This window comes from Amblyomma americanum, chromosome 4 (genome assembly GCF_052857255.1).
Source record: "Amblyomma americanum isolate KBUSLIRL-KWMA chromosome 4, ASM5285725v1, whole genome shotgun sequence".
In the NCBI taxonomy this organism is placed as follows: Eukaryota; Metazoa; Arthropoda; class Arachnida; order Ixodida; family Ixodidae; genus Amblyomma; species Amblyomma americanum.
The window spans coordinates 165,135,579-165,154,886 of NC_135500.1; the positions used below are offsets into that span (position 1 = coordinate 165,135,579).

The window sequence follows — 19,308 nt, forward strand, 5'->3', positions numbered from 1 at the left end:
GCCTGAGACAAAGAGATTATGGCCGAACGCCGGCACCCTCTTGCTCCTTTACCTCTTCTTTGTCCTTCACTGACGAAAAGGGTGCACGTGAAATAATTGTTGGCCTCAGAAGGCAATGGCTGACACCCGCTTTGGGGAACTGACCGAAAATCAGGTGGCCATCAGCACATTTACAAAAATGATCTCTAAATAAGCAAAGTAAAATTCATTTCGTGAATTCGTGAGTAGTTTATTATAATTTATTAAGCTTCTTTGATGCCGGCTCAAGTTAACAATTTTCTTCTTCCTCTTGCTCATTGTATGAATCAAAGTTCTGGATTGCCAAGGAAGCTGAGATGCTTCCTCAAAATGCAAGCTTTTGTATGAGATAGGACATGCAACAAGCAAAATTTCGGTGAACAAACGCTCACGTACTATACCAGCGCCGGTTTTTAAAGATACATTCGGCCTGTCCAAGCATTTCCTTTATTAATCCTTCATAGGCAGCTATAGAACAACCTTAAGCCAGAGTTTGTAGATATAAGCGTTGACTTCAGCAGTCAGTGTCTTGGCGGCGCGGTATCAAAACAAAAGCATGAGAAAAGATAGTATTTTGCGCAGTGAGAACCATTGCTATGAACCACCAGCATAGGCTCAATACACCCAGGGTTGTTCTGAATGAATTGTTTTGAAGTATCCGTGAATGAAAAATGCGGTCGAGGCTAGTTCAAAGGGGAATAGTTGTGCCATCTGCTTTCGCTTGGATACCATAAAATCGTGATTCTGTCAAACAAACAGAAAATAAGAAAAACCTGGAAAAAATCGCCCTTGGCGGCCTAGATTATTGACTTCTTACTTAAATTTTTTAGCTAAAATATCAAGATCTTTAGAAGCTTACTTAAATAGGTTTTGAATATTCTGCAAGCCACAGCAGAAAAAAAAATCCAGCCAGCAGAGTGAGAGAGGAAGCTTCATTGCAATATATTTTTGCCCTAGAGGGTGGGCCTCTTGTTTCAAAGGCCCGCCGCTGGCTGCGATCTTCCGAGCACGGCGTACCAGCAGCTGCGGCCGTGCAAAAGGAGCAACAGCCGCTACTCAAAAGAGGCTCTTGTGGGGAAGCTTAAGTCACGGCGTTACGAAGCCGTAGCCTCGCCTGCTCCTTCGGTATTCTGACTCCTCCACAGTCCCATTTGTGCCAGGCTAAAGCTCTTTTCCTACTTAAACCACATTCTCTGTGCTCCTATTGACAGCTCCGTTTGCAGCGTTGCCCCCGTGATACCTGTTATATCACCACTCCCTTCTCTAATTAGCCCGATAGTCATTATTAGTAAATGCTTACTTATTATAGCAGTCATTTATTTCTCCGGCATCCGGTCAAAATAGCATCCAGAGACTATGCAGGGGATTTATTTATAGCTTGTATTTTGCTTCGTGTATCAATTTGTTCGCATGCCACTTGTGGGTACCAAAATGATCATCTCCGTACAAGTTGTCTCCTCTTGATCGAAGCCTTACGGCATGCTGTATGCCTAGGAACTCGCACGCGTTTTCTACTAACAAATACAACAGCAATCAAGGTGCTAGCCAATGTTATGTTTGGGCTTACCAGTAGAAACAGCCCCTAAAGCACGTGCACATTGAACCCAGACACTCTTAAAGCCTGTAAGGGCAGTTGTTTTGTACTTACATACACGACATGCATTCGACTTACGTCACGCGTTCCGCCAAAACAGAGCTACCAAATAACAAAAAGGCAATGGCTGTTTGGTGCCCAGCTTTCGCCGCTCGCAAGGCAGAAAATGAATCTGAATCAGAGATTCAAAGATCAACGAACGGTTATACAGTACGGAAAGAAAATGTTGATTAATTACGCATCACACAGAAGTGTAAATGCAGAAGAATGCACTTTGGAGATATTGCAATGCAATACACAGAGAGACCTTACACCAGTAACAGATCACTAATACATAACAATTGAATAACAACTGAAATTATTCACCGGCCACCACGACAGTCCGGGACACTGAAGCGGCTTTTACGAAGAGGTTGACTCGTTGAGCGACGAAATGTTTACCCTGGAGTCGTGCGATATCGTTTTCTTCAAAATACCGAAAGGAGGTTATACGGCGCGGACTGATTGCCAGCGCTGAATGGTCTTCCCTTGTAGACGCGCGATGTCTGTTCGTTACTTGGCCGAAAGGCGGGAGCGCACGCAAACACAAGCCTTGACCGTGCAAAGGTTCTCTCACACTCTTGCCGGATGTCGTGCTGCGATTGTTCAGGAGAGGAGGAAACTAGAATCTATAAGATATCTGTATGCCAGCCTGGCACTATAAAAAAAAAGGAGGGATAGCATTTTCTAGGATAATGGCTGGAACGGGACCTCATATATAGCTACACAGAACTGCCTTATGGATACTTTTTAAGTGGAATGGCTGCACACTTATTTTCTAATGGAATGCCATTTCTATGAGGCTTCACGGCTACGGGATTCCAGCCAGCGTTACTGTCGCAATCCCTGAAACTTTCCAGGCGACTTGTGGCGAGTAAATTGAAGAGATCATTCTGAAAAAAACGTTCAGCAAAACCACACAATGCACACAAGGAACTATAATGGGATATATTTCCATAATAGCATTAACAATCGGCGGTTCCGTCACAGTCAGAGCCTTTCACACCCTGTGAGGCTCCTGTCAAATAATCAAATAACTGCAGCAGCCTGTTACAAAATTGAAGTAGGGTTCTGGAAAATGCCGTGAAAGTTACCTCAAATGCAATTATGACCTAGCTCTTCACTGCATTTCACTGGGATCTCTAACAAGAAAATTCGCAGACAGTCATAAAAAAATCTACATAACAAGAGTGCACCCCAAAAGTTCATAGGAGAAAATACTGGTCCAGAAACATAGCTTGTGTTCTTTAAAAAAAAAAGATACACTGTAAGAGGTCACTTTTAAAACCTCTGCAGTAGTCCCATTAACATCTTCGAGTCATAACATTATGAACCGTTATGGGAGAATTTGTATCATTTTATACGGTACTTGGCCATTTCACCTTTCCAAATAACACACAAAATACCGTTACACTTTCTAGTGTGTATCGCATGCTCGTGTTGTGTACCAGTCGGTCGTAGTGAACAGGAACGAAGGGCTGTGGCATAACTATATTTCGGTTTACTGTTTGGTATTTCCAGAAATTATTCCTCAGACCTCTGATGAGCAGGCACATTTATTTGAATTTTTACACAGTAGACTCATAAGGTGCGGCACAGCCTGAATACGACACACCTGCAGACATATAAGCATGTTCCAAAAGTGTTTCTTCATACTCTCCTTTGCGTGCAATTGGGTGTTAGCACAATATCGCAACAGAATGACCTCACACATATACTGTGCCAAAAAAAACAAAACAAGGTTTCAGGGTCTATCTTGACTGCAGTGCTGGAACTCTATAGTCGAGAATATCTGTCCATCTGTGTTAAGTACCACACGGAGAAGTAGCCTGCAGACGTGTAAAGTAACCACTAATATGCTGTAAAGTATGTCCGCTTCAGAAATAATATAGGGCCACAATACAGCATGTGCATTAAGAAACTTGCTATTTTCAGCCTACGTTTCAGCGTACTATATTGAGCGATACGCTGCCGCGGTGGCTCAGTGGTTATGGCGCTCGGTTGCTGACCCGAAAGACGCGTTGGTTCGATCCCGGTCGTGGTGGCTGAATTTCGATGGAGGCGAAATTCTATAGGCCCGTCTACTGTGCGATATCAGTGCATGTTAAAGAACCCCAGGTGGTCGAAATTTCCGGAGCCCTCCACTACAGCGTCCCTCACCACCCAAGTTGATTTGGGACGCTAAAACCCCGATAAACCTAATCCTATTTTCAGTGATGCAATAGTGGTGCCGGCGTGGTTTTCTATCGACCTCAACCTTACAGTTTGTGTGTACATGAGCTGTAGACGCTGTAGTGGAGGGCCCGGATTAATTTCAACCAGCTAGGGTCCTTTAACATGCACTGAGATAGCACATTTTGCATTTTGCTTCCATCTAATTGCGGCCGCTGCAGCCAGGATTGATCCTACGCTCAACGCAGTGGTGCAGCGCACTTCTCAAGGGCTACGCCGTCGTTTACTCGGAAATTTGTAGTTTTTCTTCGTTTTTAAAATGTGTCTTTCATATACGCACGCCTGATGTAAACCCCGCCCCACGGGCACAAATAAATAAAAATGTCATAAATGCCATAAATAAGCGCGCAATAAGCGTAAAGTGGAGTGTAGCACAGAAGAGTATAGGATAAGTCCGATTATTCCAAGCATCCAGGTAAGAAATCAGATGGACTCATCGTGAATACATAGCAGTTACGAGAGCCGAAAATGGCAAGTTAGTCACACGAGAAAAATATGCACCAATTCAGGTGACAATGAATGAATAAACCCTTAGTGAAGCATAAGTAAAGTGATTTGAAGGAAGCGGGCAGTCACAGAAACCCAGGAACGCTTAGGAAAACATGTTTTCTTTTTTATTCATACTATTAGTTAAAGAAAAATTCGTATTGCAATCATTCTTTACCATCGCTGAAAACTCTCAAGGTTAGGTTACTTGCAAAACGAATACGCTCGAAAGTAGAAGGTTAAGCAGTGCCGCCATAGCTCGCATAGTATAAACATGTTTATTTTATTTATTTAATGAATGCCTACATCGCCATGATGTCATTACAGTAGGCGGGCGAGGAGGGATCCACAAGCCCTTCTGCTTACAAAACAAACATAATACACCAACATAAAAGTACATGTGCACACATTGTTATATAAAGCACCCAATGCATGGGAAATTGTGTACAGCAGTTAACGAGGAGTGGGCAGGAAAGGGGAAAATATTCTCAAACACGTGCGCTGCGCGCCACCCCACTGTTGTTTTCATTTATTTTTGTCTTGCCCAATCTACCCAACTGTCCCTGCTTATGCACAGGCTGCCCTTCTCGCATTTACCGAAGCACATTGCGGAATACGAGTCTAAGAATTGTGAGCCATGCTACACTGAAGTGCGCATTCTAAGCAATGGTAAGGACGCGACAGCTAGGGAACTGATCCAATGTTCCTGCGCCTTCCAATAGCGAACCCTCCTCCCTCCCTATGGCGCCTCCAGGCTCACTTCGCCAGGGAGCCTGCGCTCCCTAGCCAACGCCGCTTGCTGCTGGCCAGCAAGGAACCCTTCCTCCTGTTGCACATATTCCTTCTACTGGTCGAGTGAAACGACGCACTGCCTATACAACATCAGTGGCGTCTGGAGATGGTATATACACTGAGGCGCCGGCCCATTGGAACGCGTGATACATACGTTCGCACTGCTAGTGCCTTCAGGTGCACCAGCTCCAGCTATGCAATGCGGGAGCAAGTTGCGAGCTTACGAAAGCTTAGAAAAGCCCCCTCTCCCCTGCACTTACGTGCACAAGGAGAGTGAAAAGTGCACGACAGCTCCAAGTTGTGATGTTCGTTCATGCGCTAGGTAATCCACATAGGTGATCGAGGGCAATGAGAGGTTAAAGCCTCTCATTGTCTTCGTTTGTGTGGAAACCTTTCGCCTTGTGTGAAAACCTTTCGCCTATGGGACTATAGCTGGACTGTTGCATGTTTTACGGGTGTAAGCTTTATAAAAAATGAATACAGTCGCAAAAAAAAGTCTGCCTCCGAATTCAGAGTATATACCTAAGGGTATATACTATCTTCAGACGCCATTCATGTCATCTGGGGAGCGCGTCATTTCACTCGTTTCACTCTGAATTCAGAGCTATCGGTGAACTTCGGCAGCTGTTGTCCGCACTGGTAACTTATTTTGAAGTCCGCACTTCTTTGATGAGTGCAAAGTGGAATCCAGAATGGGGAATCCAGAATCCAGACAAACTGTACTGCAGCCGTCTTTTTGAATAGAGTTTACGTTGTAACACGTATCGAAATACTGGAGAGCGCAGTAACCTTAAAGCAAGCTGCAAGCAGTCTAGGAGGTACACAGAACCGCATTCAATGCCACGCGGCCACATTTCGATGGAGGCGAAATAAAAACCTGCCCGTGTGCAGTGCGGACGATATCTCAGCGCTCGATTATTAAGAACCTCAGGTGGTCTATATTAAACTGGAGCCCTCCACTACTGCGTCCCTCATAGCTTATGCATCTCTTCGAATCGTTAAACCCCAGGTACCATACCATACCGGTTGCTTCCTCGCGGACCTTTCAGAGCCGTTCAAATCCAGCGCCAGTCTGCCAGGAAGAGTTCTGGATTGGCTTCGCCCTCATACGGTGGCTAGAAAGAGCCACCACATCCCTCAGTATAATTTTGTGTGAACACAAAGCCACCCATAAATTTACAGTCGCAGGAGGGCACCAACTGCTTTCTCGTTACAAACGCTTTGCACAGTGTCATTAGTCCAATTAGGCATATTATACCCTACGAGTCTAGGCATTAGTAGGCAACCGTTGCTTCAAGATAGCAATGGCGGCGCCCATGACCGTTGCCTTTCTAAAAAAAACTAACCTTGATTGCATTGTCGCTTAGTCGTTTAGTGGCTTCAGCTGCGTGAGGAAGGACATTTCGGAGAGCATCGCGATGCTTTCGAATTTCCAGCAAGACGGGTCGTTCGTGGGACCGCCCGACAAACGATGTGGTGCAGTGGCTGTGCGAGGAGCTTCGCGGCGACAAGCAGAGCGTGATCATTTGACAATTGCCTGAACCGTCGACACCGTCGAGCTGAAGGCGCTGTGTACTGGCGTGAGCAGGCTTGTTTAGAGCGCTTAAGTGGAGCGCTTAGCTTGGCTGCTCTGTTAGGAGCATGCTGCACGTGCCTTTGTCGCTTGTATTTGTATGCAAATGGCTGGAGCGCAGCCATTTCTCCTGAAACACTGTAGTTCGTGTCTCGAAATTCTTCTTCCTTTTCTTCGCAACCTATTTGAGAGTGCGATCGCGGGCGACGAATATTTTGCAGCCAGAGTCGCCTTATTCACCATGTCACTTAAAAGCGATGGTTAACTGAGTGCGCGAAAGTGCATGGCACGACAGGTGGTCACGCATCAACGCTGCCACCTCCCGGGACGCGTTGGTCATGTCGACGGAAAAGTTAGTGCACCAGCGCACTTTTTCAGAACACAGGAAGGCACCGTAAATCTTCCGGGACAGGTACTCCGCTGAGAACATCATTTAGTGAAAAGAGTAGCGTAGCAGTGGTGCCCATTTGTTTATCTTAATTCTTTCTATTCAACGCTGTCTGCCAAATTAGCTGAAAATCTCATAAAGTCCTGTTTGAAATGTTCACATTGCTTTTTCTTCGTATAATCTTCTAGGCGCACTGCACCTAACTTATCTGATTTCTCCTGTTCTACAGAATGCTAAATTTACAAAAAGAAAACGTGTTGTGCCTGTCCATTTGACAGTTTCTTGGTGTTTGGTGTTAGTGAATGTCATTGAAAGGTGAAGGAAATCAACAGTGGTGCGCAATGTCCTAAAATATGGAATAAGCTTTTCTCACCGAAGCCTAAACAAATTTAGAGGAACCGGAGTGCAGTGGCTTTCTGTGAGAATAAGTAATTAAGCATGCATACATATTACTTGCTTACTCAAGGGCAAAAATTAGTTGTTTTGTGCCACTGCTCACAAAGTCACTGAAGCCTGTCCCAGAGGTAGCTACGTGTTTCTTGCTGTGAAGTGTGGGAGAAACAAAAATATTGGAGGGTGCACAGTTTTTTTCGGAGGTGTGTGGTTCTGACCAGCGCCCACGAACTGCCTCTGTGGCATCTGTTCATGGCTTATTTGTGCCGATGGCCTGTTAGTGTTTCTGTGAACTTCACATGAGAATCCTCGGGGTGGTGAGCAGACATTTGGTATATGACTGCAAGCAGACAGGTACAGATTCTTTGTGCAGAATGAACTTGCTTGTAATTAAAGGGCCTACAGTCAAATATAACTCAAGAACGCAGCAGCAAATGACCCTTAAAAGAAGCCCTGCGGCCAATGTCATCGACATATTTTTCATGACATAGTAGTCAGCTGCCTTGCACCTCTGCACACTAGCAAGTGCCAGTTGGTTGGCCATGACGCCATGGCAATAAGTCAATGCCATTGGTTTGAGAACTTTCTTTGAGGGGCATTGCTGCTGCGTTCTTGAGTAGTGTCTGAGAATAAGCACATTTTGTTGTGGCTTATTGAGCAGAGAAGCAGGGTACAAATAAGGGCAGCACTAGGAGATAGTTTAACTTGAAAGTATGATGTTCATGGTGATATTTAGTGTGGTTTTACATTTTTAGACTTTAGTTATGGAGCAGCTACAGGTATACACTTGTGTAGGCTGGAAGGCTCCGCCTCGTCATCAAGCTTCATTTGCTAGCATACCACTGTTTGCTCTCAGTCTGTCAGCACACTGTTAGAGCCATTACTTGGTTAATGGAGATTTTCCACTCCATATAAGCACATCTGCAGTGGTATCCATGACAAGCCATCACCAATGCAAAGGCATACACGAACGTCATGAGTAAGTGTCATATTGTGGCTTCCGTGGCAGTTCAATGGCCATAATCACACGGACCCCATCATTCGCAGACCTTTTACTACTTGTTGGATTTCTGCTCAGGTCAATATCTTTTTGTTCGCTATCTGAAACTTTGAAACTTCATTGTTGTGAAATGTTTGCTGCTCTCACGGTTCGTTCCGTCAGCGAAGCAGTGAGTGATGTGTCGCAGGTAAGAAGCACACCTGCATTTATCACAACCAGATGGAGTGATTCCGGCATAAAGCAGGCTAGATATAAAGGCCCTGTTTCATTTGCCTAAGCATGGCAAGTGTTTATGCATGTTGCTTGTGTGCTGCTTTCGCATTTTTATTGTCTGTTCAATTTTGTACAGCCCAGTTTTTAAAAATAGAGATCCATGTCACACCTTTTTCTCACAGCCTGATCGCTTAACTCCCGCGCTGTTGGTTTTTGTTAGGGCGATAACTATTCATCCTGCAAGCCATGCTTTAAATATAACCACATGTACATCAACTGTACATCAACTGCTTGTGCTAAGAAATAAACCTAAACAAATAGCACACGTATACTGAACATATCAGTAATAAAAAAAAACATTTTTTCATTTGGCTAATATTTACTAAATGCAAATGGCATTCTAAAATTAACACTGAGTAATGTGCGATGAATTTTCCGGAAATAAAAGCCAAAAAGTCCAACACTTAATTATTACCGTCAGTTGTTGGACATCTATTACCAAGCATTTGCTCTACCATGGAAGCTTCATTCATGTGTGGTTGGGTTTGTGCAGCCAGTACTTTTTAGTGGCACATAATACCTTGGAATATAGTTTACAGTCAGTTTTTATAATTTCACAGATTTGGAGATCCTGATGTTGTTTGGAAAGTACAGCGTGCTCAAGCTTAGCTGCTTGCACAGTGCTTATTAATCTCTATGCGGTGGTGTGTATCTGTTGCAGCTATGGCTCATCGCTCCAGTCTTCTGACCTCATACCAGGCAGTCATGCTGCCATATTCAACATTGTCCACCCCTCAGTCAGAGCTGTCATCAGGTGTAGCATGCATCTTGTGAAAGGGTGCATCAGGTGCCTGCAAAGGTACCAAGTGCTCTGCTATGGACTGGAGTTCACACCTTGCACTTTGGGACATAGTGGATGCATCCATACTCAGCTACTGGACTGTGATGCCATGCCTCCTAGTAGTGGTAATCTTAGAGAACACCAACATGTACAGTCAGGTTGGATTGAAGCGCAAACATGCATATGCCGTGCTTTTCTACTTTTCACCGAGATATTCTATTACAACCAGTTTATAAATATTTATGTACTTCGGTAGGCCTTACACCCAGGAACATGAAACAGGCTATTTGTGCACTGTAGCTAAAGTGCACGAGTAAAATATTTTGTTTTGTTCACAGGTGCTGTTCGCGCTTCATTCCAGCCTGACTTTACAATGATTTGTTCAAAGTGCATACCACCTTGTTGCTGTATCCTGTGCGTATCATTTGTCTGCTAATATCCGCCTGATTCATTCCTAACTATTGCTTATCTGTTAACTTACTTGCTATTATTTGCTGTTGCTTTCTAATATTTCAGAACTGAATGCTGGTTTTCTTACCACAATACTCTGCTGTCCCAAAGGTTTAATGGCTATGTTTATCGGGTTACTGATCTTTGTTGAATGTTGGTTGCCTGCCTGTTTGCGCAGTATTTTCATGGTTGGAGATATGCTTCTCATGTCATCCTTTTTACAGAGTGCTAGAAAGATTGCTGCTGTGCAACTGTACTTGGTTCAAGAAGGAAAACTAAAGCTTGTTCGAAGGATATGTGGCAAGACATCTGTGCAAAGTGAATAACCTGCATCGAATTGGACAGTTAAGAACAAAATGTCATTTACTTGTTTTGTCAGGTTTCAGGATTAGTCATTGCAGTGGAAAAAAAATGATTTGCCATGAAGTTCTTCAGTTCTAACTTCCTTTTCTCATTAGGCTGTCTGTGTTGGGGGGGCCTGTGAGGTTAGTTTCTTTGATTGTGCCCTGACCTTTGCAAAGTGGCTTTGTGTGTGAAATGTGCATGCACATGCAGTTTTAGAACATGCTAAAAATAGCTTTTCAAGATGGGACATTTTTGGTAGATGGTTGCTTGCATATTTGTCAGGGGCTGTTATGAGCCCTGCTACTTCTGTGTGCCATAAATTCATGTTGGAACTACACAGGCCAACATCCATGGCCAATTAGATGTGTGTTTGCTCTTTTTTGAGGGCTATAGATAGTTTTAAACTTTTTTATTTCTAGAGTATTTTATGTCTGGTTTCAATCACGAAGTGAACAAGGGAGGAAAAACCCTCAGGATGCTTGGCAATGTTTTGACAAAAGGACTTGTCTTCATCTGGGCTGGTTTCTTGTTTGTTGTCTGTACTGATTGCGTTACCTTGTATGAACTTTTGAAGGTCAGCTAAAAAATGTTGCCTCTAGGTAGGCATTATTGTGAAGTAATGATGTGTAGACCAGTCTGTTTTCGCGTGTTAAGGTTTTAGTTGGTGTGCTATTGAATGTTGCAAAGGCTAATGTATTACAAATTTCATTGATTCATACAGCAGACTCTATCTATATTGCTTTATTTCTGGAAGGGGAGGATCATTGCTGAATTTTATCTGCTCCTAAAGGCTCGCAAAACTTGTTTCTTAGCCCGGAAGTTCACTGTCCTTGAAGTAGTTATTGTTGTGAGTATAGAAAACCAAAAAATTAGATGTGAGCAACATTTATCAGTCATCAATGAAAACTAGAAGTGTATTATGAAAAACAAACAAAAATTGTGATATTCAGAGGCACCTCTGTTTGGTAATGTGCCTTGCCCTTTTCCGACCTTTTCATTTAGTTTGTCATTTTTACATTGGCACTGTTTTCTTGTTTATGTAAGAGAGCAAAGCCGCTTTAGGTCTGTATATTTTTTCTTTTCACTTTGGTTGCCAAGAAAGCATCTGCACCACTCTGGTCACCTTTTTCCATTATACTAGTATGTGCGGAAGAATTTCGAACTGACCCATGCCATTTTATAGCCTTGCTGGTTGAGAGCATGAAAGGGGACTTGGTTGCCTCTGTCCATACATTACGTCCTCCTGTACTAAAAGGCTGTAAATATAACTTCATACCTTGCGTATCTGCTTCCTGAATGAGATTTCCTTTTCAAGAAAGGTGCTTTAATGGGGGAATTTGCATTTCATGTACTCTGGTAATCCTCGTGACTTGCTGTTAGCCGCAGTGGTGCTCTAGCAATTTCGTAGCATCGACTTTTGACTATGTAGATGTGAGCGATAGCTTTATGTGAAAATGTGGCACCCATTCAGTCTTATTTTATTAGTCCAGAGAGACAGAGAGATAATTGCCCTTCTGAGCCCTGACTGTTGACAGGTGCCCATCTGTGACTTTCTTTTCCATTGTTTCCAAGGAGATTCACTGCATTCAGGGCCTCTCTGAAGGCACCAGGCATGTTCTGAATGATTCTACGCTAACACCATAGTGACGGCACCCGGTGCAGGGGACCCGAGCGTTAACGCCCCTCTAGCGATGCCACTGGGCCTGGGGTCCACCTTGGCACTGCACTGCTGGGTAGCCCAAAGCACTGCATGCAAACTATTCGGTTTTTTTTCCTGGAGACAGCAATGTTTAGCGTGAGCGGTTCTGTAACTTTGAGTTTCCATTTTTGGCATGGTGACACACAAAACATGTATTCTAGATTTTTTATTCTTCTATTTGCCGGCTGGATATGCTTAAATATGTTCTTTACTTTCTGTGTGAGTTTCTCAAATTTTGCCAATCAAAGATTTTTTTTTCTTTCACGAGCAGCATATGTTGATTTTTTTCTTTGTTTCATTAAAAATAGAATTCTATTGGCCACAGTATGATGAGCTGAAATAAATAATTTTTGAATTGGGTGAAAAAAGATAATAAGCACACCACGCTAAAATTGTCTGTTTTCCCATAGTAAGAATAGAATTAAACAGTTGATCTTTACAAACAAAGTAGCAGGATTTTGCCAAATACAAAAACAAATAAAATCCATAGTTTGGAGCAAATTCCTGCCAGCATTTTCTTTTTAGACAGTTGCACTGCATCCATATATTTCTTTGATGCAGGGCCATCTGCTTCCAGCGTTATCGGGCATCGGGCCACCATCCCATCTGCAGCGTGTCAAGTGGAGCAGCAGAGATGCCAGGATAAGTGCCCGAGTTGCAAGCCATACCAGTGCCAGTACTGCCCTTATAGCACAGCTTACCATACGAATCTGACAAACCATGAGCGCACGCACACAGGTGAAAAGCCATTCCAGTGCACCATATGTTCCAAGAGCTTCAATCAGAGGAGTCACCAGCGGACACACATGTTGACACACACTGGGGAGAAGCGATACCGCTGCACCATGTGCCCAAAACGCTTTACTAAGCAGCAGTATCAGTTATCACACATGAAGGTACACATGCTTCAAGTTCATGGACGATTGTCTTGAGCACACATTTGCGTTAAATGCGATATTGTGTATTTTGATTGTGCCACTTTTTCTGCAACTGTTGATTTATCGTCCCCCATATATAAAATAAAAGATAGGATGTTTTTATTTGGCTGTTCATGGAACTTGTAAGTGCACTCATTTTGATCGTGTGTACAATTTGTGTGTATTTGAATGGCACTGTACAGTACACGCAGTAAATTCTGTAATGTCATGCTTATGCTGTCTCTTTAGTGGTTATAAACAATGGTGGTGCTAGTGACCTGCAAAAGCTATTATTGTCAGGGAAATTTTTTGCACTTGGAAGTGTCAAGGGATTGCCAGTGGTACCATTAATAAATTGACGAAGACTGGGAGAATGACTGCCTGAAATTAAAAGTGCTCTGCCGTGATTCGCTACAGAACTGCGAGTGCCCAGCGCATGGTGTGATCGCATTGGCATGGCATCTTTTTTTGCTTTGAACGCATATAAGGCATGATATCCTATCCATTCCAGCTTTTTCTTCTCACTGTCCACCAAGTGAGCACTGCTTATACTTGTCTGTTTTGTACTGGTTGCTACTCTTCTTCAATAAACATAGCTATGTTCAGAAGTGTTTTCTGGGGAACAAGCAAGGACCGAAAATGCAAGGGATTTGTGCACTTTCGCTTTTCTCGTGCGAGGCACCACACTGTCCTACTGTGGCATCAAAGTCAATCTGGAAAGTTTGCTGTGAGGCCTTCAGTTCAATATTGTAGGTCACGCAGGAATTAAAACTTATGCAGTTTAGTTGCTCTGTTGTAGCTATGATACCAAGGTCATAAAGAACTGCTATTTTTTTAAAATCCCCTTGTATTCATCGCATGGCAATACTTCTATGGAAAGGGCCGTTAGAGTGAAAAAAGGATGTCTTCAACGAAAAGGCGAGAAAAAGACAGTGCTTTTTGGTGATGATGAAGCAACCAACCTAGGTATGTCAGCCCTCTTCTTAAGGATGCTTTGATGAAAGCCTGAAAGAAAAGTTTCTTGCAGTGCAGTGAATATAGGATTATTCTGGGACTCTGGTATAGTATATGACTCCTCATACACTTACACAGTGTCATTTCAGGAAATGATCAAAAAGCTCTCAAACTGAAGTCTGCTGCTCTTCTGAAAGCCTGCATAATAAACTAGCACAAAAGTTTGTAAGCATAATTTTAACAAACTCCCAAATCTAAGCACTCAAATGGTTAAATCAGTCAGGCACTATTAGCGGTCTGAAACAAAAGCCGCTGCAAAAATCTGTATATGCTTATACCTAGTTGAATTGCGGCAGCATTTTTAAGCCTGTTGCCGCTGGGGCTTGTAGCACAGTGAAACCGATGCGCAAGGGTTAGGCACACTTTGTCCCCTCAAGAAGACTGTGTTTCGGGTTCCTTTTCACAGTCAGAGCAGTGCCTTGAGGTTTTGCAAGGGAGCATGGAAGGGGTCATCTCTCTAAAGGTCTTGCCTGTGTTGTTGTTTAAGCTTGTGAGAATGCTACCACAAGCTGTTTTCGTTATCCGTTTCTTGAGTATGTTATGTGTTCTGCAGCAGCATTGCGGTATGCCTCTCGCAAGTTTCTCTCAATCCATCATTGAGGGGATATCTGGCCTTATCAGCCACAGAAATGAAATAAGCCTTTTCTCTCTGAACTGGGAGGAGAGGAGCATCCCTACGTGGTAGAATGTGTAGGGTAGCCTGCTGTGTTTCATGGCAACATTCAGCAGCTCTCTTGTCATATAAATAATAAGTCATACTGTTAAAACTTTTTCCTGCGAGTGCAGTTATTCCTTGCATGAATTGTACCCTTCTACATTATTTGCTCTGTCTCATTATGGAATGCTTGATGGCATTAGGATGTGATGAATTACAAGGAGGAGTACAGTATTTGCGTGTAATCTCTGTTTCTGTTCATCGCAGCATTTTGTGGAACCACGTTTGTTGTCTAATTTAAACTATCTGTTTTGATATTAGAAGTATTCAAGAATATTTCTAAATTGTAAACTGTGGGGTTTTAAGTCCTGAAGCGCCACGTGGACTATGAGGGACACAGTAGTGGAGAGCTCTAGGTTAATTGAGACCGCCTGGGGCTTTTTAACTTCAACTGACTATGCACGGCACATGGGCTCCTGTTTTGCCTTCACCGAAACATGGCAATTGACAATTTTTTAAAGAATATTCGATTCTGTTTGAGCAATTTTTATTGCTCTTGTCTGTTTCTAACAAAAAAAAAGCACATTCACATATACAGTTAATAAAACCTCACATGCTCAGAGGGCAAGGAAAAGGTTTTACAGTTTGTGATGTCTAAATATTAAAACGTCCTCTAAGCTGTGATGATGAAATTTTTTAACTGCACGACTTCGCAGGTTGAATTCATGGCCGCATTTGTATGGAGACGAAAAGCAAAAGTGCCTGTTTATGTGTAGCGTCTTAAGAAACCCGAAGCGGTTTAAACCAATATCTTCTTTTCCAGGGAAGTTTCTCATAGCGCAGATAAGGCGCACACTTATTGACGATCTTGAGCAGGTGACTGCCCGTCGAGCAGCCTAATGAAGGTTCTCAAGAGATAACTTATGAGGCTTCGAATGTCTAGTCGCGAGCGGCAACACAAAACCGAGCATCTCTCTGCGCTTATAGACAAGTATGTTCCGCTAATTTCAATAACTAATGACAAAACTAATCCATGGTTCAACAAGGCCCTTCGTCAATTATGAAACAAAAAGAAGCGCTTGTACCGAAAAGCTAAATCTGCTCCCTCTCCATCCTCGTTGGATAGCTACAAACAGTGCCTGAAGACTTACTGTTCTGCTATTACTGCTGCCAAAAACAAATATTTCACTCATGATCTCACATTGCCTTGGCTTCATAATTTTCTCTCATTTCGTCAGAAATTCACTCTTGTCAACTGATCTTCCTCACCACTATGTGATGTAACCTCTAGCATACCGCAGGGAAGCGTACTTGGATCCTTGCTTTTCCTAATTTTTATTAACGACCTTCTTAGTAATATTTCATCCCGTTTATGGCTTTTTGCAGATGACTGTGTTGTTTACCGCATCATCACTTCAGAGACTGACCACCTGACCCTTCAAAATGATCTTAGCATTATTGTTGATTGGTGTAAGAACTGGCACATGATCCTAAACCCTACTAAATGTAAATCTGTGACATTTAGCAGAAAACAGTCTAAGCTCAACTACTCTATTAACACCTTCCTATCCCAAGTTATGTCTTACAAATATCTCGGAATTCAGCTCACGCCAGATCTTTCATGGTCTTGTCACATTTCAGCAGTCTGCAACAAAGCGTCGAGGACACTGGGTTTCATACGCCGTAACCTGCGCAACTCTCCTAGCTCCGTTTGTAAGCTCGCATACCTAACTTTTGTACGACCCCAGTTGGAATTCGTCTCATCTATATGGTCACCCTTTTAAAAATATCTCATTAATATGCTTGAGACTATTCAAAACAGAGCTGCCCGGTACATTGTTAGTAATTATAGTCCCCTCGCCAGTGTCTCCCATCTTAAAACCCCTAATCATTTGCAGGTACTCGAAATTCGTCATTCACTTTGGCTTCTGTGTTTATTTCATAAATATCTTTACACCCGCTCCTCGTTTCTGCCTCTAGAATCACCTTTCCGCTCCTCAGTGCACTTGAATAATCATCTCAGCTTCAATCGTATATATGGCATTTAATTCGTCTGCATTACCTAAAACAATCAGGCTCTGGAATGATCTTCCTGACAACATAATCTCCTGTCCTGACCCTATGTATGCATTTATCCCTTTGGTATTGTTTTAAATGCTTTTCTACAGTTTAAGTTGCTTTTGTATTGGTATCTGATGTACCAATGTTTTTTTTACACCTGACTACTACCTCTTCGCATTTCGCAGTTATTTCGTATTTTCTGTTGTTTTGTTCAGATGTTATTTTTGCTCCGTTTTAAATAATCTGTGTTTCTGTTTTTTTGCCCTGTACCGTATTCATTGTACCGTTATTGTTGTATATATATTCCTGCATCCATCACTCAGTGGTCTTCGGAGCCTGTGAGGTATCAATATATAATAATAATGATAATATGCGGAGCGGCTTCTGGTAGATCTGACAGCATGTACTCGCTGATGGCTGAAACTACGCAAGTCAGTGGTGCCCTGTACCTTAGTAGGCAAACACATTGTTGCAAATGTATGAGGCGTTACAATGCAAGACTAACTGCAACTTTGATTTCCCATTGGGTGAATTTTCTCTGTTTCAGTTAATTTGAGGAGTGTAAAATACTGCAAAAAGAAAACTTTTACGGAGTTTCAGGGAATTTAAGGATTCTAACTTGTCTGATCTTTTCCAAATGACAGCTGTGTTATGCTACCGCCAAAAAAAGGGGGGGCCTGAAATAGGGATTTTTGGGTCTAATTGAGAAAATTTTCTTTTAAGGCATGGAAAATATTGTAGTGCAGCCGGCACCCGCACGTTAGAACCTGCGAATTTTGCGCTATAGAGCCTGTGAGAGTGATGTTTGGCTGTTTTTATTAAATCACTGAAAAATACCATTTAACTTCTTTTGTATCTGTCAACCCGGCCGAGCATGCGTGTCCGAAGTTACTTGGATATCACACTGTGAGTGGCGCTTAATTATTAAACTTGGTCTACAAATAACATTGTAAAATTGTTTCTCTCATGTCGCCGCGATGATTAACTCCCTGAAAAGGCTTTAGTGGCGGAATTCTTTCATTTCCGAGATCTTCCGGGTGGCATGCCAACAAAAGAAAAAAAAAGAGTATTGTTTGCAAGTTTCTCTCTCGTCAGAAAAGTGCAGCCATAGCGGACACCACACAATAAGTAAAAAGCGTCAGTAACTTCTTGGCTCACACCATGATTCTCTCTCATCTGTGTTGCTGCTGGGAAACGCCAATTGTGGATTAACCCTGCAATGTTGAGTCAAAAGGAGGACACAAACCCTCTATGTACGGGCCCAAAGGGCATTTTCTGGCCTAGCCCACGGACCGAGCCCAGGCTTTCCAGCCGGCCCGAGCCCGTGCAGTGCTCTACAACCATCTGCAGCTGAACCCGGTGCACATCATCATTCTAATTGGTTCAATGGCTTTTTTCTAAACCAAAATACCTGCCGCATGAAAGAAAATAATATGCACAACTAAGCGATGTCACACCCCGAGTTTGCTCTTTGCGCTCAACCCCGGAGTGTGGCATCATTGGAGAAAGGTGGGATATTCAAAAATAGAATGGAATTGATTTCAAAATTAATTGTTGTATTGTACCGACCCTTTTATACTATATGTCTGTCGAATCTAGGAAGGAGTTAAGGCGAGCTGTAGTTTCGTGCGCATGTTAATGAACCTTAATGACGCTGATTTCAGCAGTAAATTGCCCGCTGATGGAAGGTGGCTAGCTTTATCTCTAGAATTTCACTAGTGAGGCCTTGAATTAACCACCTCTTGTGTGTAGCGGGTACGATTCCGCTGATTAGAGTTTGTGTCACCGTACGTAAATATCTAGCCGATAAGTTACACAATCGTGTGCGGAATGTGATGCGCACTTATGGGTAATGGAACAAAGGGAACTCTGCTTCTTTTATAAAAACAATTTTTCGTTAGATTTACGCGGCCTTAAAGCGCAACTGAAGAGGGTTTAATTTGAGGAAGTTAAAGGGGTCAAATATGTGAAACTAGCACGTAAAGAATGACGGATTTCAAGCTTCTCTGCAATGCTGCACAGCACCAAGTTTGGGGGAGGAGGGGGGGAGACGCTCGTTTACGTTATCTACGTTACCGGAAACATTTTCAGCGCATAAATGCTTGCTTTCCAAAAAGAAAACCAACGCCGCCGAAAGCAACGCCTGCCGAGAGTTTGGCAGCATCCAACGACGCACGGAAGGGTGTGGTTGATGGCACTGAAAATCTGAAATGTTACGATCCGTGACGTGTCTTACAGAACTTTGCATTCCTCCGATGCTGTGAGGAGAAGCACAAACTTAATCGACGATCAAGTCGTCATTTTAAATGCTAGCGCAAAAAGAAAAAAATCTTGGCATGCTTTGCCTAGAGCCTGTATAGATTTGAATCTTTGATTATTGTGGAATTCTCAAAAAGTGGTGCAGTTGCCCTTTAAAGCAAACCGCACGCGCAGTCACCGCCCAACAAAGTAGCGGCGAGAACAGGACGAACGCAGCAGTTCGCGTCTGGGCCTTGCTTGGTAATAATAATAATAGTTGGTTTTGGGGGAAAGGAAATGGCGCAGTATCTGTCTCATATATCACTGGACACCTGAACCGCGCCGTAAGGGAAGGGATAA

The 19,308-nt window shown here is 43.0% G+C and overlaps 1 long non-coding RNA gene across 2 annotated transcripts; it reads left to right on the top strand.

The window, feature by feature from the left end:
* Nucleotides 1–6,437: 6,437 nt before the first annotated feature.
* LOC144128623 (uncharacterized) lies at nucleotides 6,438–17,549 on the top strand. Of its 2 annotated transcripts, XR_013313809.1 has the most exons (3): nucleotides 6,438–6,741; nucleotides 9,450–9,587; nucleotides 12,625–17,549. It is a non-coding gene; the product is annotated as an uncharacterized LOC144128623 (long non-coding RNA). The 2 variants fall into 2 exon arrangements; XR_013313808.1 differs by having other exon boundaries at nucleotides 9,450–17,549.
* The last annotated feature ends 1,759 nt before the right edge of the window (nucleotides 17,550–19,308 follow it).